Below are 22,942 nucleotides of genomic sequence, written 5' to 3'. Positions count from 1 at the left end.
TTATAAAATAATAGCATAGAGCAGGGCTGGGCAAACCCCTGGCTGTAGTTGGCCCATTCCTGCTCTGTACTGTCATTTTATTGTTGTCATAATGTTTATCACTATCTGAAATACTCTTGTTTGTTTGTTTCTAGCTTTGTCTCCTTGTATCTAGAATGTGAGCCTCATGCTGGCAGGAGCGTGTCCTTCCTTGTTTAGTGAGATATCCTGATGTTTAGCTCCCCACACGTGGTACATGCTCGATGAAGATTTGTTAGATGAATGGACACTGTCCCTCATCAGATTCCTGTATTCTTTCATTCTCTGAGCATACATGGCTCACTTACTTTGTTGACTGCCTCATATGGAACATTGGAGGCAGAGCTCATGATCCAATACATGCACAGGTGTGGAAGCAGGCTACGGTGCAACACAAAAGTTCAACCAAGGAGGTTCAAAAGTAGCTCAGCACACCAGGGCATTGACTCCAAGGAAGTCAGAGGAGGCTTCTTGGAGGGAATGGCTTCTGAGCTGGGTCTAAAGGGTGTCTTTAAGCTCCCTGGGCAGATGCTAGAAGGGCATCCACACTCAAGGAACAGCCTGAAGCAGGGGCGTGGCCGCAGGGACCAGCTGTGTCATAGGCAGGAAAAGCAGCTCAGGTGCGTGGAGTAAATACAGGCCAGGTGTAGCCACAGGTGCCATGAACAGCAGCAGATGACAGTTGGGTGAGTTTTTGGAAATAGTTAACAAAGAGCCTTTCCTGAAATGTGGACTTGGGTTCTGCACATTTAATGTGGGATTTGTACAAATTGAAAGGTTGTATCACTCCATAGACATGTAAGAATTCTTAGTCCATGGATCTGATTAATGCTGATACACCTTCTCAGTTGATTTGGCCTCAGCCATCTAAAGGTGGCCATTGGGAGGGGAGCTACTCGACACTCTATATAATTGGTAAGTCCAAAAAAATAGGTTTTTGGCTTTTAAAATCTATAGACAATGCTAATGAGCTGCCTTCCTTGGCTCTCACCCTGCCCAATCTATGCATCTAAGTCTCATCAGTTGTCAGCAGGGAGTTAAACACACAGAGAAAGGGCAGCATATGGTATGAAAGAGTGGAGAATCGCAAGCCCCGAATAAAATTTTATGGAGGTGGGCCAGCCCTGCTGTTTACGAGGTGCTTAAAAGGAAATCATGATCTGCAAAGCTGAAGGCTGTTCCTCCTCATCACCCTGGCGGCCTGGAAAAATCCCCAAGATTCTGCCTCCAACTTTCTAAGCCTTGGCCAAGCCCTAATGAGCCTGGAGCCAAGGTCAGGGGTGGAGGCTGATGCTGTCACAAGCCTTGGGGCTGCACTGACGGGAAGACTATGGGAAAGGGAGGCAGACACTGATCCAGCACCTACTATGTGCTAGGCAGTGTCTAAACCCTTCCTACTGTGCACTTGTGGGGAGGGGGAGGGTGTCCACGTTCATTATTTTCTCCATGACACTTTCCCCAGCAGGTAATTATATACACACACACACACACACACACACACACACACACACACACACACACACACACACACACACACACACACACACACACACATATATACATGTATATGTATATATAGAGAGAGAGATAGAGAAGGGCATAGTAGCCCACTCCAGTATTCTTGCCTGGAGTATTCTATGTACAGAGGAGCCTGGCAGGCTACAAGTCCATAGGGTCACAAAGAGTTGGGCACTATTGAACAAGTAACACTTTTATATATATATGTATATATATATAAAATCTACTCACTTTTTACTTAGCGTCAAGCTTACTCTATACTGTCCATAAAGTTGTGGTATTAATGAGGCCTGTTTACTTATAGAATGTGCTATGTACGTTGTTGCTCAGTCATGTCCAACTCTTTACTACCCCCTGGACTGTAGCCCACCAGGCTTCTCTGTCCATGGGGGTTTTCCAGGCAAGAATACTGGAGTGGGTTGCCATGCCCTCCTCCAGGGGATCTTCCCAACCCAGGGATCGAACCCAGGTCTCCCACATTGTGGGTGGATTCTTTACCATCTGAGCCACCAGAGAAGCCCAAGAATACTGGAGTGGGTATCCCTTCTCCAGGGGATTTCCTGACCCAGGAATCGAACTGTCTGTATTGCAGGCAGATTATTTACCAGCTGAGCTACCAGGGAAGCCCTTCTTATAGGGTACATCAGTGTAAATACATAACTACTGAAATTTTTCAGAAAGGTTTGTTCACAAACCACATAGGATAACTTCTGTGCTGCTGTTTCTAGTATTATGATAACTCTGTTGCTTCCATTTTATAGCTGAGGAAATAGAGATCCAGAGAGATTTAGCAGTGCAGCCCAAAGTCACAGAACTAGGAAGTGTCTGGATTTGAACACAGATCTTTCTGGCTCTAAAGTCCAGGCAATATGCACTGTCTTCTCGGAGAAAATGGGAAAGGATGTCCACACTCCTCATTGTACGGACAGAGTTCTCAGGACAGGCACAGAGGCTAAGACCAAAGCTGATCAGACATCCTGCTCCTTCTTAGGAGGCAAAGACATCTTCAGCCTCTGACATCTCTGTTCCCATGGGTTTTGGCTATAGGACCTGCTTAGACTAAGACTTGTTCTTGGGGCACTGCCATCATGGCACAGTGAGCCTTTAAGCATCTCCTCAAATAACAGCGATCAATATTGACTCCTGCACAAAAGCTCAGGAGGGTGAGGTGGGGGAGAAATGGTACACAGGATGGCCCCCACAACACCACTGCCTGTCCCCCAGGGCGGCGGGAGGCCTCTTCTGTACCAGAGGCTCGTTAGTATTCAGTCCGCATTGAGGAACCTTGCACGGAAAAAAATCATCTTAATGGGCTCTGAGCGAGTCCAACTGGCAGCTGTTCCTGGATGGCCACAGGGAGCAGACGTGGCCACCCTTGCCCTTGAGGCCAGGCAGTGACCACCATTTCACATGGCATCAGTGAGCAAGTACCACCGCTGAGGGAGCAGACCCGCTGGGCATGGAGGGCTTCAGCCACATGTGGAGTTTGCAGCTTAGGGATAGAAGGAAGCAGGCCTGGATTCCACTGGAAAGCCCAGCGAGGTGGCCAGGAGGGCAGCAGGAAGAGTAACTGTAGTCGGCCATGGTCATCACATTGTTCCTTAAAACTCATAAGTGTTCAGAGGTCAAGGTCTCCAACTGGGACATCTGGGCTTGGGGGCAGTGCTGGTCTATATGGGGCCTTTGCTGGGGGGATAAAGGCACTTTTTTGGTGGAGGATTAGGGAGAGTGTCCAGCTGGGTGAGGGCCATCCTCCCCAGGCACAGCTTGGTGAGGGGCATTGGCTGGGTTTCAGCCCTGAGTTTGCAGTCTGCACACTAGATGGCCATTCACAGTGGCCTTGAATGAACTTATTTACAAAGCAGAAATAGACTCACAGACATAGAAAACAAACTTATGGTTACCAAAGGGGATAGCGGGGGTTGGGGAGAGATAAATTAGGAGCCTGGGATTAATATATAGTTCCCTGTCCTACTGTATAGCACAGGGAACTATATATTCTATATCTTGCATGCATGCATGCTAAGTTGCTTCAGTTGTGTCTGACTCTTTGCAACCCCATAGCCCATAGCTTGCCAGGCTCTTCTGTCCATGCGATTCTCCAGGCAAGAATACTAGAGTGGGTTGCCATGGCCTCCTTCAGGGGATCTTCCCTACCCAGGAATTGAACTGGTGTCTCTTACTTCTCCTGAATTAATGGGCGAGTTCTTTGCCATTAGTACCACCTAGGAAGCCCATTCAATATCTTAAAATAACCTATAATGGAAAAGAATCTGAAAAGGAATATATATATATATATATGTATATATATATATATACATATATATATATAAAATCTATAGTGGAATCACTTTGCTGTGTACTTGAAACTAACTCAACATTGTAAATAACTAAGAAACACTAAATATTAAAAATACTACATGTACTAGTTCTCTAGTATATAACAAGCTCTTTGAAAACCTGATGAAACAACCATCTTTTCTTGGTTCATGGTTTTGTGGGTGAGGGATGTAGAAAGGGCTCTGTCGGGTGGTTTGTTTCTGCAGTGGGGGCTGGAGGACCCAGTTCTAGGATGACCTTTTCATTCATATGTCTGGTGTCTCGTTCCTCCTCAGCTCCCTCTCTGTCCATGTGGCATCTTGTCTGCCAGAGCCTCTTGTGTAACTTGAGTTTCTCACAGTGTGATGGTCTCAGAGGAGTGAGGCTGCTTCCGTGGCCGCTGGCCTCCAGGAGGCAGGAAGTGGAGGCTGCCAGAAAGCATAGCATTACCCTGGCCAGTTCTGTTACTCACAGCAGTCCAAGGGCCCTCCCGGATTCTAGGGCTAGGAAAATAGACCCACCTCTTGTCGGGATGCAGTGAGGGAATATGTGTGGCAAGGTCACCTTGCAGAAAAGTGTATGGGATGGCCGATAAATTGCAGCCATTTTTGGAAAATACAGTCCACCACTCCTTAATTGGCACAGATTTTTCAGGGACTTCACAATGATTCTTCTCTCTTGGACTCACCTCAGCCTCCCGTAAAAAGAACAATGAGCAAAGCCCTGGCGTATTCTTTTAAGATCAAAATATATGTCTAACTATTAATTTTGTTAACAGAGTCCAGTTTGATCTGAAAGGTGATGCTAATAAGGTGAACCAACTTGCAGAGGGAAAAGAATCTCAGCATGAGCGCAGCTGTAAGAAAGCGACACCAGTGCTTACCTCTGGTGGTTCAAGAGCCTCACGGCAAAAGCAGCTTGCTTAGGTTTGGTGAAGTCCCAAAGGTGGGGCCATCTGGCTTGGACCAACTCACCATCTGCCCTGGTGTTTAAATTCAAAGTGCATTTTATTTATTGAGTCAATTAAGAAAGATTCAGTTGTTGAAATGGAGGCAAATTCAGACAGTAAATTGATGTTTTCAGTTGAAACTTGCTTCCAAGCCAAGCCCTTGGGTCATTATTGGACATTTGCCTCCCTTTAAAGATATGATGTGACAAATAATATGCACGCCCATTCAATTGAACATTTGGACCCTTGGCTAAAAAAAATAATAATCTGATAATTAGTCAAGAACATTTTTTGGATGTTGCTAAACTTCGCAGAGAACAATGGAAAGCGATATTGCATATTAATTATAACTGGAGAGGAGTTATCATGTTCTCTTGAGCTGTTCCATGTGCAAGGGGCTGGGGCTGAAAGGGGTGGCTTGCAGCCACTTCTCTGCCACTTATGAATTGTGACCTCGGGCCTGTCACTGGCATTTATCGTGAACTTCACTTTCTCTACCTATAAAATGAAAACAGTTACACCTATTTCATCCACTCCTGGGTCTGATTAAGGATAAAATGATGCCATACTGTTTTTTTTTAAAAAAAAAACTGCTTTGTGAGTTTTCAAATTCTTTGCATATTGAGCCATTATTGCTGATAACAATTAGAATAGCAAGTTTCTGTTGCCTCAGAATGAACACAAACATGCCTTTGTGACTCCTTTAAAATTTAAATATATCAAGTCTACAATTATTTTAAAATACAGAGATTAAGAAATTAACTGTATAACTCTGACGTCTAGAGTTTGGGTACAACTCATAATTTGTGCACTATGCCTTGTATATACATAAGTTCAGTTTTTTTGCCAGTTTTGGCTAACCTAGATCGTACTTTCCGAAATTGAAGGCTTGGTTCCATACGACAAAAGAGTAAGGAAGCCATTTGACAATGTTTTGCTGCTTTGAATAAACTTCACACATGGTAGTTGAGCTTTATTGTTGAATGGGCTAATAGTAATAAGTGGATTACTCTCATTCGAATAGACACAGATTCAGTTATTTGTCAAAAAATAATTTATTGAGGGCTTACGAGGGGAAGTTCTCTTTGCTGTGAGCTGCCTCAGTACTTTCCAAATATCCCTCTCGTGGAATGTTGCTCTCATGAGCCCCCCATATGTTAGTTATGTCCGAGTCTTTGAGACTCCATGGACTGTAACCTGTCAGTCTCCTCTGTCCATGGGATTCTCTAGGCAAGAATACATTTGAATCGGTTCTACTGAGATGGATGAAGTGAAGTCGCTCAGTCGTGTCCGACTCTTTGCGACCCCATGGACTGTAGCCCACCAGGCTCCTCCGTCCGTGGGATTCTCCAGGCAAGAATACTGGAGTGGGTTGCCATTTCCTTCTCCAGGGGATCTTCCCAACCCAAGGATCGAACCCGGGTCTCTGGCATTGGAGGCAGACGCTTTAACCTCTGAGCTACCAGGGAAGTCTAGATGGATGAAACTGGAGCCCATAATACAGAGTGAAGTAAGCCAGAAAGAAAAACACCAATACAGTATACTAATGCATATATATGGAATTTGAAAGATGGTAACGATAACCCTATATGCGAGACAGAATAAGAGACACAGATGCATAGAACAATTTTATGGACTCTGAGGGAGAAGGTGAGGATGGGACGTTCTGGGAGAATAGCATTGAAACATGTATGTTATCATATGTGAAACAGAACACCATTCCATGTTTGATGCATGAGACAAATGCTCACGGCTGGGGCAATGGGATGACCCAGAGGGATGGGATGGAGAGGGAGATGGGAGGGGGGTCCAGGAAGGGGAACACATGTAAACCCATGGCTGATTCATGTCAATGTATGGCAAAAACTACTACAATATTGTAAAGTAATTAGCCCCCAACTAAAATAAATAAATTTCTTTAAAAAAAAAAAAGAATACTAGAGTGGGTTGCCATTTACTTCTTCAGGGGATCTTTCTGACCCAGGGATCAAACCCATGTCTCCTGCTTGGTGGGTGGATCATTTACCACTGAGCCACCTGGGAAGCCCCCCTGCCCCAATTTATAGACAAAGAAAAGAGGTCAGTGGATGATATTTTGCTAGAGAGTAAATTTTTTTACATTAATTTCTTTTACTGTATCTTTTTCTTACATCTTTGGCACCTGAACCTACTTGTCCATGCTCAAATATAGTAAAAGTTGTCACTACAATGCAGTATTGAGTACTGAAAGTCATTTCCATCAGAGGCATTGTCTGTTTCATTGGTTCTCCACACATGGTCACTCCCAACTTTAAAGACTATTGGATTACACTGTATCAGGGATGGGCAAATCTGGCCTGCTGTTGGTTTTGTAAATAAAGTTTTATTGGAACACAGCTGCAGTCATTCATTTGCATGTCATCATGGCAGCTTTCACCCTAGGGTAGAATTGAATAGTTGCAACAAGAGGCCTTATGGTCTGCAAAGCTGAAAATATTTACTATGTGGCATTTTACAGAAAAAGTGTGTCAGCTGCTATGCAGTACCATGGTGAGGGCTAACAACACAAAAGCAAGCTATCTTTAACCCTGAACTTCCCCTAGAGTAGACAGCTGCTGAAGCTGCCATTATGTTATGACAAGACTCCATTTCCTCCCAAGCATGTAGCAAATATAATAGGCAGGAAGAAAAAATAATGTTTTCCTTTTAAGGGAACATGAGGTTATTATGGTTAAAATGAAAAGGGAAGAGGAATTTGGAGAGCTATAAACTGATTTAGGGGCTTCCCCAGTGGCTCAGCAGTAAAGAATCTGCCTGCAGTGCAGGAGACCTGGGTTTGATCCCTGGGTCAGGAAGATCCCCTGAAGGAGGGCATGGCAACCCACTCCAGTATTCTTGCCTAAAGAATCAATAGACAGAGAAGCCTGGCAGGCTCCAGTCCATAAGGTTGCAAAGAGTTGGACACGACTGAAGGGGCTTATCACACATGCTTGCAAACTGGTTCAAATCTAGCCTTCACCATTAATTAATTCACATATTCAATTCTTCATTTAATCCACAGATAATATATTGGAGAAGGCAATGGCAAACCACTCCAGTATTCTTGCCTGGAAAATTTCACTGATAGACTGGCCAGCTACAGTACGTGGGGTTGCAAAGAGTCAGACAGGACTGAGCAACTAACACTTAAACAACATGTTTACTAGTCACCTAGTCACAGTTGCTGCCTTGAGAATGTACACCTAGGGTGTATGTTATCCTGGATCCTGTGGGTACCTGGCTATCTGTTGCTGTGTAACAAACTGCTGCCAAACTTAGTGGCTTAAACAGTTATTTATTATTATCTCTCCAAGTTTTGTGGGTTAACTGGGCTTAGCAGGATGGTTCTCCTTTGGGTTTTCCAGTGTGTTATAGTCAGATCTAGGGCCTCCCTGGTAGCCCAGCTGGTAAAGAATCCTCCTGCAATGCAGGAGACCCCAGTTTGATTCCTGGGTTGGGAAGATCCTATGGAGAAGGGATAGGCTACCCACTCCAGTATTCTTGGGCTTCCCTGATGGCTCAGCTGGTGAAAAATCCACCTGCTATGTGGGAGACTTGGTTTCAATCTCTGGGTTAGGAAGATCCCCTGGAGAAGGAAATGGCTACCCATTCCAATATTCTGGCCTGGAGAATTCCATGGACTGTATAGTCCATGGGGTCACAAAGAGTCAGACACAATTGAGCAACTTTCACTTTTACAGTCAGATATGGGCTGGTGCTGCCTTTACAGGTTTGGCCAGGATGGAGCCCAGCGTGTCTTGTTCACAGGGCTGGCTGTTGGCCGGGAACTCAGCTGGAGCTGTCAACTGGGGCACATGTGGCTTGGGCTCCTTCAAGCACAGTGGCTGGGTTCCAGGAAGATCCTTCTCAAGAGGGAGTGTTCCAGGAGTCCCAGCAGGAGCTACTTAATAGCCTAAGCTCAGAGCTCCCAGAACATTACTTCCACCACATTCTATTGGTCAGAGAAGTCACTCAGTCTAACCCAGTTTCAAAGGGAACACAACCCCACCTTTCCTTGAGGGAAACATCAGAGAGTTTGTGGCCTCTTGAATCTGACACATAGGCCTGCAGTGAGGAGCCTGCACACAATGGCTGTTTTGTTAAATTGCAACATTAACAAGTTCTGATGCAGAAAATGAAGCCCTGATGATAAAAGAGCTTTTAATAGGGTGGTTTGGTTTGGAAAAAAGCCAGAGAAGGCTTCTTGGGAGATGGATAAACTGAGATGTGAAGTTCAGGTGGAGTTAACCAGAATGAAGAAGGGAGGACAGAAAGCAGCCTGTGCAAATGTCCTGGGGCAGGACTGCAAGAAGGCTGGTGTAGCTAGAGCTGAGAGTGTGAGGGGATTGTGCTAAGAGTTAAGTCTACTGGCTTGGTGATGACTGTCTCAATTCCTTATCTCTCTAAGCTTTGAAAATAGGGTAATATTTATCACAAGAGGCTGTTGTGAGGATAAATTAAGAATGAGTCAGTAAAGCCTTGCCCAGTGAAATTTTCTTTCTTCTTAGAAATGGTTATTAGCAAATGAAAAAAGCATCCACTTGGCCCCTCTTCTGAGTCCCCTTCTCACTCATCAGATCCACTCTCCAGGGTCAGAAGTGAGCTTGCAGCACATGGCTTTAGAGTTGCAAGCTCTCCATAAAGTCTTACCTAAACTATAAAGTGCTGTCCTGGGACTTGTGAAGAGTCCCAGTGAACTTTAATCACAGCCTGGCTATTATTTTGAAGCGACACAAACCCCAAACTGTAGCATGTGTGGCTGTTGCACAAGGTTACATTTCTTTGCCTGCCCTCAGTGTTGATTTGCATGACTTTTCCCCCAGCCTTCACCACCCTACCCCACCTGACCAGCTGCAGTTAACACATGAATCCACTTATAGCTCATGGGACAGGCCCTGACAAAAAAGAATGTTCTGGTCCAAAATGTGAGGTGTGCTGAGTCTGAGAGACTCCCTCTACTCCCTTCATATATGGCTTTCCTTCTGTTACTAAGTTGCCATCACTCTGGATTCCAGATAGTTCCATAAGGATCTCGAACCCCATCTTATTTCAGGGCCCTCTCGCCTGCCTTTCTTCTGCCTAGAACAGTCTTAACCAAAGAGGCCTTCCCCGGTCTCTAGGTTTCCTTCAACTCCACAGCAACCTCTGCTTCCCTTTCACAGCTCTGATCTTCATCTGCACGGCTCCACTTATTGCTGCCACCAGCCTCTATGACCTTCCCCTGAATGATCCTGTAAGAGTCATAAAGACTTGGTGCCCTCAGCTCCTGCCCTAGAGCCTGGCACCGAGCTGGGTATATATTCGTTGAAGTTGAGGGACAAGAAATGAGAGAGGTTGAAAGTGCAGAGAGGAGAGAAGAGATTTTAGAATCAGAAATCCTGGTTGCATGCACCAATTTCTAGCTTGGTGCTTTGGGGAATACTTACCAACCTCCTGAGCCTCAGTTTTCTCATCTGTATAATGGGGATGATAATCATTCCCACCTGGTTGGCTTGCAGTGTGAAGATGATTTTCAGTGTTTGTACCTGATGTGTAGTAAGTGCTGAACCAAGATCACTGGAATGATCTTTCCTCCCACAGGGCTGGCTGCTCTGATGCCCTGGGTGCCTGATTTGAAATGGTAGCAGTTAACACCCAGACAGCGCCCTCTATGCCGGGCACTTTCCCTTATTTCCACACTTTCATCCTCACCTCACTTCTGGTGTCACAGGCCCCGCTGAGGAAGGGCAGTTCAGGGTTGGAACAGCTGAGCCAGGTGAGTAGGTGGCAGAGGTAGGATTCACACACACCGAGGCTGGCTGGCCCCAGAGTCTTAACCAGGACTCTCAGCAACCCATCTAGGATTTGTTTTTCACCTCCCTTTGCAGAAAGGTTCTTTTCCTCATTTCTCATTGTATGTGTCAAGGCTTCTTGTGGTTGCAGTCGAGACACACTGATTAGTCAAATGGAGTTGAGGCTGGAGGTGGGTAGGACAGGACACTCACAAGGAGACCCACCCATGAGCCACCCCATTCTGTGCCCTGGTCTTAGTTCATTAAGGTGACTGAGTGATGACCTGGAGAGGCCAGCGCCATGGAGAGAAAAGTTTAATGTGACTCACGGTTTCCCTGGAAATGAGATGCAGGAAATGGAAGACGGGAGGGAGGGGACCGTTTAAGCCTTTATTGGGGTTTCTGAGGGCAGGCAGGCAGGGTAGGGCAGAGTGAACAGCTTAGGGTTGGCTAGTCTGATCATTCTGAGGGGCTCTGGGCTCTAGGGGTGGCCTCTGGTTGCCTGAAACCTAGCCCTAGCAGGGCTGTTGGCTCATCAAGGTGGTCATTAGGGGGTTGCCGACTAGGGGTCAGTTGGCTTGTATATGGCCCCAGTGCTGTCTCCCAGAGCTGGCTCACCCTGGGGTGGAGGACAGGGGTCTTTCTCCCCTTGGGTCTATATGGTCCTCACATGCCAGAGCATCCAGAATACAGAAAACAGGAAAATACAGTTAGTGTAACTGGCCCTGTGATGGGGATGGAACTAGACAAAGAAAACACAGGGCATCCTCCTTCCTGCTAGAGTGTGGGCACCAGGAGTGACTGCTGGGGAGTCCAGCCTGAGTCCCCTAAAGGGCAGAGCTGCGCAGTGTTGATTCATCTTGTCATCAGAAATGCCACCTCTTTCCATTCCCAGAGGCACAGATAGGCCAGCTGTTGCCTTGCCTCAGCAGGCTGCGTGCATTGAGTATCTGAGTGTCAGGCCCCGGGCGAGGCACTGCAGTACAATGGTGAGCAGTTAGGCTCATTCCCTGACCTCTCGACACTTGCAGTCTAGTGGAAGAGACTGAGATTAGTGAAATGGGGCAGTAGGGAGATCAGTGCTGGAGATCACAGCAGTCTTCTTGGAGGAGGTGACATTGTAGTCGAGTTTAGAAAGGTGTTTTGAGAATGTTTGGTGGGACCTGGAAGAAGGAGAAAATGGGATGTCATAAGCCTAAAATATACTTTTCTTCCAGCGTTGAAGGAACTGTGGACATCTGTGCCAAAAACCAGGACCAGTACCTCCTTAACGGGTTCAAATCTGATCTTTTGTGAAGGTGGGATTGCTTTGTGACGTGCTTTGCCTCATGGCTTGAGCAGTAATGAGTTGCAGGAAAGAGGGGAGGTGTCACTCTATCTATTCACCTTCTAGCCACACTCAGCCTGTATAGTCACTGGAGTAAGTGACTGAACAGATACTAATATTAAACATAGGCTGGATTGCAAATCAGGGGTAGGATTTGACAAGTTATATACCCCTCTTTGGGGCTTCCCTGGTGGCTCAGTGGTAAAGAATCTGCCTGCAATGCAGGACACCCAAGTTCCATCCCTGGGTCAGGAAGATCTGCTAGAGGAGGGCATGGCAATCCACTCCAGTATTCTTGGCTAGAGAATCCTATGGACAGAGGAGCCTGGCAGGTTGCAGGTCATAGGGTCACAAAGAATCAGACAGATGGAAGTGACTTAGCATGCACATACCCCTCCTCGGGCCTCCGAGGTGGTGCTAGTGGTAAAGAACCCATCTGACAATGCAGGAGATATAAGGGATGCATGTTCAATCCCTGGGTTGGGAAGATCCCCTGGAGGAGGACAAGGCATCCCACTCCAGTATTCTTGCCTGGAGAATCCCTTGGACAGAGGAGCCTGGTGGGCTAGTCTATAGGGTCACAAAGAGTCGGACACCACTGAGGTGACTTAGCACACACACACACGTGGCACTCACACATACCCCTCTTTGCTTCTCCCCGACACTGGAAACATCAGGAAAAGCCACATAACATCTGTAGACACACCCCTGTCCAGGCGTTTCTTATCTGGGAAAGCAAACGTGATTCGATCTCCTTGGAGCTCCATCGCTTGGGTCAGCTTCCAAAATGGTGGATGGTACGTGACTGGGAGATCCAAAGTTTGAGACCACCCCGTTTCCATCAGGGTCAGAGAGAGACTTTGATTATTTAGATTCCTGAGAACCTTTCTGCCTTGTCCCTTCCCTGTTGCCCTGAGAATTGCTAATCTCCACGTGAGTCTTTTTCTCCCCCGATCCTTGGCATTTGTGAAGTTGGAATTTGGTTGTCATGGCATTTAATCTGTTTACATGGGTTTTATTCTGCCCCCTAAGCACACTGTGGGTAGTGTGGTTGAGTCCAGGCAGGGTTAAGCCTGGAGTTCTGGAATCCTTGGGGGGAGGGGGGCGGTGTATGTGTGTTAGTGCTCACGCATGTGTGCAAGGAGCACCTCATCCACATGACAGTCATGCCCGCCCCGTCAGGTACTATTCACACAGCTTCTCATGTGAGTGATTCCCTTAGACTCAGGTCAAACTGTAGCCATGAGAATGCAAATTCTACCTCATCAGCATATGGACCTATGGATCCTCCAGGATCTGTGCACAGCATTTGTGGCGGCATTTGGGGACCCCGAGAAGCAATCATGCATGTATTTCTCACACATGCCCTTCAAGCCAAGTTGGTGTGAGCTAAGATGCTCTGGTTGCTGTGCATTAAAAATGTGATTATATTACAGTGGGGGCAACTTTTATCCCCCTTCCGTATCCCCTCCACCAAGAAGTTGGGAGGATTTTCTAAAAATCATGCACCAGTAGAAAGAAAGCATCCTTTTCCCGAAAACCTCCTTGCCACCTACTGTTGAGAGCCAGGTTGAATGTCAGAGTAGATTTCATAATTCAAACAGCTGGATCAATTGTGTCCATATAAGCCTGCAATGTGGGAGACCTGGGTTCAGTCCCTAGGTTGGGAAGATCCCCTGGAGGAGGGCAGGGCAATCCACTCCAGTAGTCTTGCCTGGAGAATCCCCATGGACAGAGGAGCCTGGTGGGCTACAGTCCATGGGGTTGCAGAGTCGGACATGATTAAGTGGCTAAGCACAGCACAACGCAAGCCAGAGAGAGGTCTTTAAGCAACAGGGTTCTCTTCTTGGATGGTCTATGGAGTCCCTGACTATGTTTTACAGCCAGGTAAGCAGTTGGTCGTTCTCACAGAACAAAGCTGGAGCAGGATGTACCATAGTTACACTATTTGACCCAGAGCTGTTAGAGATAGGGGGTCTTGGAAAAGTCACCCCCTTGAGCAGTGACCCTCCAACCCAGAGCCAACCAGTGAGTGTTTTCATCTGCGATTTTTCTCAATTCAGTGTCATGAGGCCTTGTGACCAAAAGACTTCTTCAAAAAGCAATAAACTTTCCTTTCATCAACTGAAATGACAGGGATGCCTTCTAAGCAGTTTCATGGTGGTGGGGCATTTTTAACTGCCCGAGGTGATACTTCCAGCATTCCTCTGAGAGTGAGACAATATAATTCAATTTGGATATATTATAATTAATTAATTGCATTAAGTAGATAGCTCTTGGCTTTAATGGTACTCAAGAAACTAGCACCATGAAGGGGGTTGTAATGTTATTGTTTTAATTTTTATTATCAGCATCAATAATAGCCACTCCAGCTAATACTTTTGCACAAATTTATGTTCAGGTACCATGTTGAGTGCTTGGCTTAAATTACCTTGGATCTGGTGACTCAGACGGTAAAGAATCCACCTGCAATGCAGGCGACCCGAGTCTGATCCGTGGATTGGGAAGATCCCCTGGAGAAGGGAATGGCTACCCACTCCAGAATTCTTGCCTGGAGAATTCCATGGACAGAGGGGCCTGGTGGGCTACAGTCCATTGAGTTGGAAAGAACTGGACATGACTGAGCGACTAACACTTCTACTAAGCCTCACAGCTAGCCTATGACAGGTGTGCTATTGTGATTTGCATTCTGCACTGGAAGTTGAGCCATTGCCGAAAGTCCTCTAGGTCGTAAGGTCTGGACTGCAGGGTTCAGACCCAGACAGATCGGTTCCGGCCCACAGGTACTTTACTGCTGAGCGGGTAACCTGCCGTCTTTATTAGAATATTTACATCAGTGTCTGGAATATGCAAGAAGCCTTATGCAAGGTGATGATGGTCAGCAGCAGAGAACCAAAGTGGGGTGGACCCAGTGGCCTGGGAATGTTCAGGTTTTCTCCCTACACACTTAAGGCCGTAACGCACATTTTGTATCAGCATTTCTGGATTTCACGTGGAAGCCGATGAAATGAGGAAGCTGGCCTAGCTCTCTGGTGTGAAGGGCAGCAATGCAGTTGTTGGCAGCCAGCCTGTTGAAGTTTGGGTTCTGTACCCGTCACAGGCAATGTAAACTTGGGAGTAGCCATGACAGGTCTGTACGAGTCAGTCCCAGTGTGGCTGGGTCGTCATCTGCCCCGGCAGAACCTCCAAGCTTGACTCCTATTGTCCCAAAGGACTTTCAGGCCATCTGATATCATTTAGTGCATTCCTTTTGAGTTTGTTGTTTGCAACTCAAACTATCTTACACGCACCCTTCAGATAACAATACTGCAAAAACAGTTGAGTAACTTTAGCAAGCATTCTTTCTCAATCCCTGACAACCCATCTCATCTGCTTGCTAGAGGAGCCAGGACCATAACTGTGATTCAGAGTGAAGGGTGTGCACATCATTGTTCATGGGCTGTGCACGAGGGGGGCTTTGAGGGGCTGTTGTGATATGGGGAACACAAGCTGTTGGCACTTTTTAATTCTTCAGTCCTAATATGTGTGTTTTAGTTTCCTCCTTGTCTTCAAACTATGGCCTCCCATTCTTATTTTCTGCTTTCCAGTAAACTTCAAAATAGAATTAAATTGCAAGTTGGAACTTGACCTGTTACTCTTTCTAGCTCTGGAGGAGATCCGGGTTCACTTTGGCAGCTTCCTGCTCTTTCCATTCACTTTTAGTAGGTGGTTCGGAAGAAGGTCTTTGTAATTTTCATCTTTTTTCCCCTTGACTAAGGCTTTCTCCAGTTTTAATATGTGTCATTATGGGGCAGATCCTTTGGCCCAGTTTCTAGAGCCCAATTTGGGTCCTGAGTACTGTCTAAATCTGGCATCTGAACCCAGAACAGGCTGAGGGATGTCGCTGGAGGGCATCCAATGTCCTTCCCCCAAAACATCTGACACGTTATTCTTTCAGCAGCTAGAAACGTATCAAGTGAGGCTATTATGGTCCCATCTACTGAGTTTTGAATAAGCTGGAGGAGCGTTTCTATTTGAGGCTAGAAATTGGGTACCTGGTCAGGACATTTCTGGGCGACCTGTTATAATCACTCAGATGTGAAACAGGAGTGAGTGGTAACCACAGCTGAGATTGGCTCTACAAGAGCAGTGCTGTGACCTTCCTGAGGCTTTGGTTCTAAAGACTTCACGAGAATTTGTGATATATTCATATATACCTTTTAGTTGGGCTTACCTGGTAGCTTAGCTGGTTAAAGAGTCTGCCTGCAATGCAGGAGACTCTAGTTCGATTCCTGAGTCGGGAAGATCCCCTGGAGGAGGGCATAGCAATCCACTCCAGTATTCTCGCCTGGAGAATCCCCATGGACAGAGGAGCCTGATGAGCTACAGTCCATGGGGTCGCAAAGAATCGGACACGACTGAGCAACTAAGCACAGCACACCATTTAGTAAGTGCTTACCAAGCACATGCCACTGGACCCAATAAAAACTTTTAAAAGCAAGATCCCCTTTATTCCTTAAAAAGAAATCTGTATGATTTTGTTTTGCAGGAGTGGTAACTGAGGCTCTGAGAGGCTAAGTAACTTGCTCAGGGTCACACAGTCTGTAATGACAGGATTAGAATGCAGATCTGCTTGATTCCCAGGGCTGTGAGAATTGACCTTTCGTAGCAGGAGTCCCACAGATGGGTGGTGAGCAGACAAGTGAATGAATGAATGAATGTGGCAGAGGAGTTCAAATAAAGAGGGTGACTTTGAAAGACTGTGTGACACTTGCAAGAAGAGACAGTCTCTGTTCTTTTGTTTTATTTTCCTTTTGCATTCCCACACCCAGCCCAGTGTCTAGCATATTCTAAACACACCAGATGATTTGTTAAATGAACGCTGAATTCACGAGGAACAGAAAAGGCCACTTTTTTTCTTTTCCCTTGAATTAATGATTTAGCTGTTCAGCATCTTCCTCCTTATCCTAAAGGGCCTTGGGGTCCCTTTTGACCCCTACTTTCTAAGAGCTGTTGGAGAAGGTTGGCATGAACACAGCTTCTCTTCCCCAGGGCCTCCTTCTCCGCATCTGCTTTCCAGATGAGCAAATGACTCATCAGCTCCCCGCAGCCTTCCCAGACCTGCTTTTTGTCTTCTCCCCTCTCTTTCCTAGTCTCTTGAGCACAACTCTTTTGGCTGCAAGTGATGGAAACCAGCTCAGTGTTGTTCAGACCCCAGGGGAACTCCCAGATGGTGGTTCACAGAACCCTAGGAGAGACTTCACTGAAGCACAGAGAGGGGCAGTGGTGTGCTCCAGGTCACACAGCTATTAACTGGAGGGAAGCCTGGAGAGAGCTTGAGGATTTTGAGAATAAACTGCATGAGGGTGGAGACTGTTTTATTCACCATTGTGTGTGCTTAAAACAGTAACACCCGGCACAGAGTACTACTCAATAAGTACTGTCGATGGGATGAAAGAGTGAATGAATATGTGAATAGATGAAGTCTTAGTCTTAGAACCTCCCTCCTCCCCATGGTATACCTTCCCAGAAGGCTCAGTGGTAAAGAATCTGCCTGCCAACGCAGGAGATGCAACAGATTCGAGGTCAATCCCTGGGTCGGGAAGATCCCTGGAGGAGGAAATGGCAACCCACTCCTGTATTCTTGCCTGGAAAATCCCATGGACAGAGGAGCCTGGTGGGCTGCAGTCCGTGGGGTTTACAGAGTCTGACACGACTGATATACTTCACACCTCTCCATGGTGGGTGGGAGACGGGGGTAACTGAGATCAGGGAGGAGATCAGAAGGGCCCTTTCTAGGCCCTCTGCTGCCTCCTCTGTCATCACACCAGGCCCCACCACTTGCTTGTGCTGGCTCCCGGCCCCAGGTTCTCTCTCTGCCTTGAGTCTGTCTCAGCCCCCCAGGTAATGCATGGCCTGCTCCCCTTAGTCCTTGCTGGATTGTCTCCAGGCTCCCCAAGGCCTCAGGGTGAATGAATGGGCTTTCAGTCTTTTTATCAGCCTGTCTTGGCTGTGACCACAGCAAGCTGTGGCCCCCGAGGAAGATGCTAGAAGCAGGGTCTACTGCCAAAGCGCTCTCCGATGCCATCCCCGGGAATTCTGACTCCCTGGGGCTCCCAGCGGGTGAGAACAAGGGCTTGCTGTGCCCGAGCCCCCCGTCTTTGGGTGGGGCGCGCGCTGAATGGAAAGTCAGCCGCTTGGGCCGCGTGGCTTGGCCTCTGTGAGCAGGGATGCCTCATAAAGTGACTTTTCAAGGCTGTGTCCTTCCACCGGGCCTTGGCAGCCACGCCGACTCTGCAGAACTGAGCGGGCCTTGTGCCTGTTGGGAAGAAAGACGTGAAAATGCAGGCTGGAAGGGACGCGGGGCTCCGATTCCAGGGGAAACAGGGTACTGTGGTGTTCCGCCGCCTGAGGCAGAGGCGACAAGCAGCACATTCATTCCTGGACAGGAGGCCCTCCCTGGGTGCTGTCCCCCTGCACAGTCTCCGTGGGACCAGCAGTGTCACCGTGCAAAACGTGGCAGGGCAGCCAGGAACTCTTGATCCTGGTCTCTCATCTGAATTACCCTCCAGAAAGCCCTGTGGTCATATTTACTTTGTGCTCTGTGTGAGTGGCACCCCCTGGAGATGTGCAGAGGGGTGGCCCTGGTGTGGAGATGGGGGTGCAGATGTTCATACAGGCGCACCTAGCTTTATGGTATTCTCCCTTATTGCCTTTTGCAGGCATTGTGTAATTTTTTTTTTTTTTGCACAAATTGAAGGTTTGTGGCAACCCTTTTGGTGCAAGCAAGTCTGTCCTTGTCACTTTCCTGACAGCGTTTGCTCACTTTATGTCTCTGCATCACATTTTGGTAATGCTCGCAATATTTCAAATTTTTCACGATTATTACATTTGTTAATGTGGTCTGTGGTCATTGATCTGTGATGTTGCTGCTCCGACTTACTGGAGGCTCAGGTGATGGTTACCAGTATTAACAATAGAGTCTTTATTTTTTTTTAATTTAGATTTATTTATTTTTAATTGGAGGATAATTGCTATACAATATTGTGTTGGTTTCTGCCATATATCATCATGAAGCCAAAAAAATTCATGTGACTGGCTTTATTGTGATTTTGCTGTCATTGTGATGGTCTGGAGCTGAACCTGAAGTATTGCTGAAAAAGCCTGTGTTTATGCCTGTCTCGTGTGTGGACACAAGTCTGGATCTTGTATGTGTGCACAATGCTGTGTGCACGAGTGTGGCTGCCTGGATTCAAATCACGACACAAGACCTTGACAGAGCAACTTAACCCAGTGACCCTGGCTTTTCTCACCTTTGTGAAGAAGGTGATGATTGTTCTCACCTCTCAGGATGGTCCCGGAGGGTAGATGAGGCAGCCCAGCGGAAGTGATCAATGAATGTCACTTCCTGCTGCTCTTCCTGTGTCTTGACTGTGTGTGTGTGTGTCTGTGGCTCATTTCACATCATCAGCTTTGTCAGGAATTATATCAGCTTTCTCTCTTGCTTTCTGAGCTAAAGATATAGCACTTTGAGTTCCGAAGGGGAGGTGCCAGCATCAGAGACTTTGGGTCTCACTGGACCTGCCCAGTCTGTTCTGTTTCACTGGGTGTCCATCCTTCAGTACCCTGTGTCCCGCTCAGCTCACTCATGTTTGTCACCCTCCCTGCGAGCCCCTCTACACACACACACACACACACGCACACACACAGAAGATCTTTTTTACGTCACTACGGTTTCTAGGGGCCCTTAAAAAATTCTCCATGGCCGTGGTCTGCATTGCAGAGACAATGTCTTTGTCCTGATGCAGGGGGTGGACTTGCCTTATCCAGACTCTGGCTCCTAAGGGCAGCCCTGGTGTTGCGGGCAGCCCGTCTGCCCCCAGAGCTTGAGGTCTGGGAGGCTGGCTCTCAATCCAGACCTTGTGTTTGAAATAGAGATGAGGCTGAGCTATTCTGGGCTGGGCCTCCAGGAAAGGGGCCTCTCGCGTCCTCCTGCTGTGAGCAGCCTTTCTGGCTGTTTGTCCGAGATGGATAGATTGGTTGATTGGTTGGTTGAGTGTCTCCCCTCCTAGACTGTAGACTTGAAGAGCGCAGTAGGCACCAGAGCTGTGTTATTCTCCGAGGTACCTAACACAGTGAGATGTACCCACTGTTTGTTGACTGAATGCTTGATGTAACTCCTGGCACCTGTCCTTACCATCCACGTGGCTGTAGACTAAAAAGTCTGTGAGCATTAGGAGAGAGTTCGATTTCCTTGTTGTGTAATGAATATGAACCCCAGAGAGGACCAGTTAATTCGATGGCAGCCACTGGGGAAATTTTGTCGGCTAGGTCCTTGGTGCTTATATTTAGAATACAGTGGTTCTGGTTTTTTTTTTTTTTTGCTTCCCAGAGAAATATTTGCTTTATCTCTGACAGTGTGTATTTTATTGGAATAGAGCAGGAGGATGTTGACCTGCAACATGAAAACATAGCTTCCAAAGAGACTCTGTCAATGGCTTAAAATTAATAAAGGCTCAGCAGTGGGTGGTGGGGACAAGGCGGGGTGCAGGGAGGTGGTGGTTAAAGTGCTGCCATTTTGCTGTGGGGATACAGTGCTTTTCTTTTAAAGGGAGGTTAAGGGGATGAAAATCTGAATTGGCATACCTATAAACAGGTTTTTACTTTAGCTGTGAGATAATTTGTTGAGAAAATGCCATTATTTTCCCAATCTAGGGCCCTGGGAGCATGTGGCAGATCAGGCTGCTGACGCTGCTCCTGCATGTAGATGCTAAGAAGTCGCCGAGCAGGAGAATGAACTTCGGGTTAAAGCCTGTCTGTTCTCAAATAAATGGAGTTTTGGTTTTTCCACCCTGTAATGAAGGGGGAGAAGGGCTTGCCTGGCTGCTTTCCGTGCCGGGGCCAGAGTTGTCCATCCCTTCCCTCAACTCTGAGGGTCCTTCCAGCAGCATGGGAACTTCAGGCAACCCTAGTTCTGCCCAGAAAGACCTGAGGGAACCTAGGTCCTTATTCCTCACAAGGAGGAGGTTCAGAAAGGGTTCTGAAACTCTCAGCTCCTGACCCTGTGCTTTCCTGTCACCGTGAGGGAATCACCTCTTATGCGTTGGATTGAGTCCCTCCCCCAAATGCATGTTGAAATCCTATCCCGAGGTACCTTGGAATGTGACCTTGTTGCAAAGACGGTCATTGCAGATGTAGTTAGTAAAGATGAGGTCATTCTGGAGTAGGGTGGCCCCCTAATCCAATGTGATTGCTGCCCTTATCGAAAGAGGAAATCAGGACACGGACATGCACACCGGGCAACTCAGATGAATGTGAAGGCAGATATTGGGATGATGCTTTTATAAGCCACGGAATCCTGAGCTCAGAGAGAGGCATGGAACAGATTTTCCTCATTGCACGCAGAAGGAACCAACCCTGCTGACACTGTGACCACAGACCTCCAGAACTGTGCGACAGTACATTTCCATTGTTTAAGCTGCCCATCTGTGGCACTCTGTTATGGTTTCCATAGAAGTGAAGATATACCATCCAGGCTATGCTGACCTATCACCCATCACCTAAAAACCACTCATATCCACTCAAATCTATGTGTCCACCCTGTTCCCTGGGGGGAGGCCCTTAACTACTGCTTGTCTACCTAGATTTCAGCCCAGGGTGCCCTTTGCCCTTTCCAGAAACACAGTCCGCCTTGTATTGTTCCTGTGCAGATCCAGGCCTCCCTGTGGGATTGTGAGCCCCAGAAGCCAAGCCAGTCTCTCTCCGACCTGCTCCCAGCAGGTGCCTAATCAGTGCTGGTCAGATTCATTAGATTGTTGACTCTGACCTCTGAGACCTGTACACTTGTCCTTATTTTTCTATAGTTTTAACCTCTTGCCTCATTAATCCCTTGGTGAGCATATGCTCCTGAATCTTCTTGCAAACTATGTGAATTCAAGACACTCTGTTATCTCCAAGGCCTTGAGTATGTGAAAGAGCACTGTAAACTTAAGTGTTAGTTGCTCAGAAGTTGCTCAGTCATGTCTGACTCTTTGCAACCCCATGGACTGTAGCCCACCAGACTCCTCTGTCCATGGGATTTCCTAGGCAAGAATACTGGAGTAGGTAGCCATTCCCTTCTCCAGGTGATCTTCCCAACCCAGGATTGAACCCAGGGCTCCTCATTGCAGGCAGATTCTTCACCATCTGACCCACCAGGGAAGTCCAAACTGTAAAGTGCCCTAGAAAAATCACAGCAATGACCGATTCTTTTGTTGGAATGCCTGAAGAGGGGGAGTAGTGAGCCTGAGTCAGAGGTCCTGGCTCCTGTCCCACTTTAGCATTTCCCAGTTGGGTGTCCCTAAGGAAGGCAATTAACTTCTCTGAAGCTCAATTTTCCCATCTGTAAAGTGGTTATTATTACCTTATTTACCTCCTGGGTTAGTAGGGGACTAAAGAGTTTGTATGGGAGCCCTTTGACAGCAGTGGAGAGGAGGCCATAGACACAGATCAGTATAAAATGGGGGCAGGAAGTGGGTCTGGTGGGGACCATGGAGAACTGGAGAGGGCTCTGTGGGAGGGCAGGCCCAGTGTGCTAGATACTCAGAATTTCACAATAGAATCCAGAAAGGCATATTATCATGATATAGTCCAGTCTTCCAGTACCATCTCAAGTCTTTAAAAGTCATATAAAACAGGTTCTGGCTCCATGAACTGCAGAATTTAATATATGTAGGACTTGGTGGCAGGGCTTGCCTCCTTTCTTTTACCCAAACTCTGTGAAAAACAAAAATTAATACTGGACAAGGAAAAGGTAGGCTGTCACCTCCTCCAGGAAGCCTTCCCTGATCTCATTCCCACCAAGTTGAATTGGATGAGAAAGGACAAGATAATAAATGTTATAGACACTGAGGACCATTCAATCTCCTTGGTGACTAGTCAACTCTGACTCTGCAATGTGAAATCAGCCATACATAAATAAATGGGCATGGCTTTGTTCCAATAAAACTTTATTTACAAAAACAAGCCACTGACTGGATTTAACTCATGGACTGTAGTAGCTTG

General features: G+C 47.0%; 1 protein-coding gene across 1 annotated transcript in view; it reads left to right on the top strand.

The window, feature by feature from the left end:
* XYLT1 (xylosyltransferase 1) overlaps positions 1-22,942 on the top strand; it is a 340,665-nt gene that overhangs the window by 45,410 nt on the left and 272,313 nt on the right. The window lies entirely within an intron of this gene.

This window comes from Giraffa tippelskirchi, chromosome 13, assembly GCF_054371585.1.
Source record: "Giraffa tippelskirchi isolate mGirTip1 chromosome 13, T2T-mGirTip1v1.2.pri, whole genome shotgun sequence".
Lineage (NCBI taxonomy): Eukaryota > Metazoa > Chordata > Mammalia > Artiodactyla > Giraffidae > Giraffa > Giraffa tippelskirchi.
Note: the sequence above shows the minus strand (reverse complement) of the source record. Positions and strands in the feature narration are given on the sequence as shown.